Genomic DNA, 4,292 nt, shown 5'->3' with positions numbered 1-4,292 from the left:
AGCGTTGGGAGATAAATGTGCAAAAGGAAAAATCTCCTCATTAAAAACGACGTCACGCGACACATAGACACGACCGGACTGGGGGTCTAGGCACTTGTAGCCTTTGTGGGTCATACTGTAGCCTAAAAACACGCATTGCCGAGAGCGAAATTGCAACTTACGATTATTATAGGGGCGCAAGAAGGGCCAACAGGCGCAGCCAAAGACCCGAAAGAAGGAGTAGTCAGGGTCTTCATGACGAAGTTTGGCTAAAGGAGTGGAATTATGAATAACTGGGCTAGGCATCCTATTGATAAGATAGCTGGCGGTGCTAAAAGCTTCGTCCCAATATTTCAAGGGAACGCCGGAATGAGCAAGAAGTGCGAGACCAGTCTCGACAATGTGGCGATGTTTGCGCTCGACAGCACCATTTTGTTGGTGAGTGTGCGGGCACGATATCCGATGTGCAATGCCAATGCGTTGAAACAAGGAGTTCAACTTGCGATACTCACCACCCCAGTCCGTCTGTATACAAATAATCTTTTTGTTAAACTGTCGCTCAACCAAAGCTTGAAATTGATGAAAAATGGGGAACACATCAGCTTTGCTTTTGATAGGATAAAACCATACAAACTTACTGAAATCATCAATAAAACTAACATAATATTTGAAACCACCCGCGGATGTGATCGCGGGTCCCCATACATCGGAATAAATGAGTTCTAAGGATGAGGATGAAATCTCATGACGATGCATATAGGGTAGCTGATGGCTTTTGGCCTGCTGACAAGCATCACATACAGGCATTTTATTTGACACTTTGGGACACGGAAGATTATTTGACTCAATGATGCGACGAACTATGGTAGCGGCAGGATGACCCAAGCGGCGATGCCAAAGATCTTGGCTCGGCGTAGTGATGGTGAAGACATGCTTGCGAAGAGTAGATGATGTGAGTGGATATAATCCACCTTTACATTCCCCGCGGAAGATTATTCTCCTCGTTGCCCGATCCTTAACAAGGAAAAACCAAGGATGAATTTCAAGATAAACATCATTATCACGAGTAAGGCGGTGTGCAGAAACAAGATTTTTAGTGGCGTTGGGCACATGGAGAACATTTTTCAAAGAAAGAGATTTTTCCGGGGTATTAACAATAGATTGACCAACATGTCTAATGTCCATACCTGAGCCGTTCGCTGCATGCACCTGATCACGGCCGGCGTATTTTTCACGGAAGGAGAGCTTGTCGAGGTCGGCGGTGATGTGGTCCGTGGCCCCGGTATCGGTATACCATGGATCCTCGGAGTTGTTGGAGTTGGTGTAGTTTGCAGCGCGAGGTTCCGCTGGCTGATAGGAGTGGTAGAAGCGGTCCCGACACTCCAACGCCTTGTGCCCGGAGTAGCCGCAGATCTGGCAATTGGGGCCATTGCCGTTGCGCCGGTTGTGCCTGTTGTCGTTGCGACGATCTCGATTTCCATCATTGCGGCGATCTCGATGGTTGCCGTTGTTGCGGCGGGGCTTGTACTGCCCACCGCCGCCGCCACTGCCGCCGTTTCCTCCGGGGCGGAAGTTTCCACCACCATGCTGGTAGCCACGGGAGACGGAGTTGGCTGAGGCGTTGCCCATCTGACGGAGCCGAGCCTGCTGCTCGAGCTGGGACTCCGCCGTGAGGAAGTGGGAATAGAACTCGGAGAGAGTCATCTCCCCGAGCTTCACGTTCATGGCGCCGGAGAAGCCGTTGTATTCCTCGTCAAGGCCGGCAAGGATGTAGCCCATCAGATCTTCATCATCAAGAGGCTTCCCGGCTGCTGCCATCTGGTCGCTGAAGGACTTCATGATGCCGAAGTACTCGGCCGCTGAATGCTCGTTCTTGCGAGTGTGCCCGAGCTGGACGCGGAGCTGAGAGACTCGCGCCTTTGACCGCGACGCAAACATCGCTGCGAGGGCAGCCCACACTTCGGCTGATGTTTTGAAGCCGATGACGTGGGCGAGGACGTCGGGCTCGAGCGACGTCAGGAGGTGGCCGAGGACTTGTTGATCTGCATCAAACCAATCTGCGTACTCGGGGTTAGGGACCTCCTTGCTTACCGTCTTTTCACCGACGGTTTCTTCCACGACCATGGTCATGGCCGGAGCTTTCTTGGTGCCATCGCAGTAGCCGAACACCTTTCGGCCGCGAAGGATCGGCACCTGTACTGCTTGCCAGAGCAGGTAATTCTCCCGGGAAAGCCTCACCGTGGCCTGGGTGCCGAGTGGAGACACAGCCGCCATGGGTGCGGCGGCGGAGGAGCTGGCGGTATTCATCTCGGATGTTCTAGGAAGAGATGGCTCTGATACCATATAAACCGTACTAGGTAAATTAGGAATTGGCTCATACACCCAATGCGGTGCTGGCCTCCTCTATTTATATCACAGAAGGATTATAGTACAAGGCAAATCTGATCCTATAATTACGTGATCAGATTTGATTCAGTTTGCCATATACAAAAGGATCCTAATTGATTACAGGAGATATATACGGAGTATATCTTAACATCGTGAAAACATCGACGCCAGCCCCAAAACACCTAAGATAAGGATGTTGCTCGCCATCAAAAAGGCTTCAGCACGAGCAACACCAACAACGAATAAACTGATACTACCTAGATCGCAAGATGCGATCTAGGCAGCATGTTGCTTACCCAGGAGAAACCCTCGAAACAAGGGGTGGCGATGCGCCTAGATTGATTTGTTGTGAACGTGATCGTCCTCCTTTCTCAATAACCCTAGATACATATTTATAGTCCGTAGACTTTCTAACTTGGGAATAAACCCAACTGTGTACGAGCTAAACTCTATCTCTTATTTCTAACCGACACGTAACCTACTATAATTTACAGATACACGGGAAATCTAGCCCAAACTTCTTATACAAGGCCGGTTCAGGAATATTTTCCGTACATATTCTCTAAGCCCATTTAATCACGGCCCATCCCCAGACTTGGTTAAAATCTGGTGATAACAAGGGTGTGATTCACTATTGATTGTTGAAGTGATATGGGTGGCCCAACATGACAGAAATCTTGCCGAAGTCTTAAGAATTTCCTCTAAATCTTCATGGACATGTCTTTGGGATAAATACCTACGGGTGTAATTGCTTATGGATATGACTGCACCAAGATTTGGCTTCATCTTACTTATGTAATACTCTATGCAATATTTTGTGCTAATTCTTTCCATGTGGAGCTGTATGAGAGATCGGGTGAGTTACATGACATGTGTACCTATATTATGTTATTGTCATGATGGTGGTAAGAGTAAACGTACTAATGAGACCTCGATAAAAAGGGAATGGGTCCTATTGACTCGCTGAGACACTAGTAGGGAAAACGTTATAGGAGGATGCTCATTGACAACGAACCAATCTAAGGGCACGCGACTGCTATTAATAGTTGAAGGTTGAAAACACGAACGTGACTGGTATGCTCGTACTGGTAGCGTAGACGAGAGTAGCACGCGAATACTAGGTGGCCCCTAGATGCACTCGAGTCTAGAGAGTACCCGCAGCGAGCTCCAATGGAGGCACGCGACTGCTATGTCCATACCGGTCACGTGTCCCTTTGCTTGCCCGCTTCCAATATATTTCGCTGACGGGGCGGATGTGAGCGAAAATATTGGTAGCCTGCCTCATTTTGTCACCCTACTACTGACCCTTATTAGTAGCATGATGCATTTAGACACCCTACTACTAACCCTTATTGGTAGCGTGCCATATTTTGGAATGCTACTAGTAATTAGCTTATTGGTAGTGTGCCCTATATTTTCATGCTACTACTAATTCACAGGATTTGCACCCCCGGTGGATCGATATCGCTTTTTCAATAAATAAAACAAAATGATAAAAAATTCAAAAATAAAATTATGCGAGATGGCCATGTGTTATGTCATCTAGTTTTAAGAAAAATTAACAATCATGAATTTCGTCCTATTTTACAAAATGGTGTCATCTTTCGGTAAAATGGCGTTAGATTTTAAATAAGACCTCCGATGAAAAAGTGTTTTATGTGAAAATATATCACCAAAAAAGTAAATTCAACCGCCTACGGGGGCTAACCAAATTTTTAGAATCCAAAAAATTGAAAAGTAAAATAGAGTTTTTGGAGGTTTTAGATTTTGATGAAAAAATTCAGATCTGAAAATTTTCAACAAAAAAAATCACTTCCCTACTTCTCCGCCCTCTTTCCCTCATCCTCTTCCACTTCTCCATCTTCTCCCCTGCTCCTCTTACACTTCTCCACCCTCTTTCCATCATTGATGTCTGGGTTCCTGCG

The 4,292-nt window shown here is 46.9% G+C and overlaps 1 pseudogene; it reads right to left on the bottom strand.

Moving 5' to 3' along the window:
* Positions 1-1,628: 1,628 nt before the first annotated feature.
* LOC124704956 lies at positions 1,629-1,779 on the bottom strand (annotated as a pseudogene).
* Between the last annotated feature and the right edge of the window lie 2,513 nt (positions 1,780-4,292).

Source organism: Lolium rigidum, chromosome 3, assembly GCF_022539505.1.
Source record: "Lolium rigidum isolate FL_2022 chromosome 3, APGP_CSIRO_Lrig_0.1, whole genome shotgun sequence".
NCBI lineage: Eukaryota > Viridiplantae > Streptophyta > Magnoliopsida > Poales > Poaceae > Lolium > Lolium rigidum.
The sequence above is the reverse complement of the archived record's forward strand: the minus strand, read 5'-3'. Positions and strand labels throughout refer to the sequence as shown.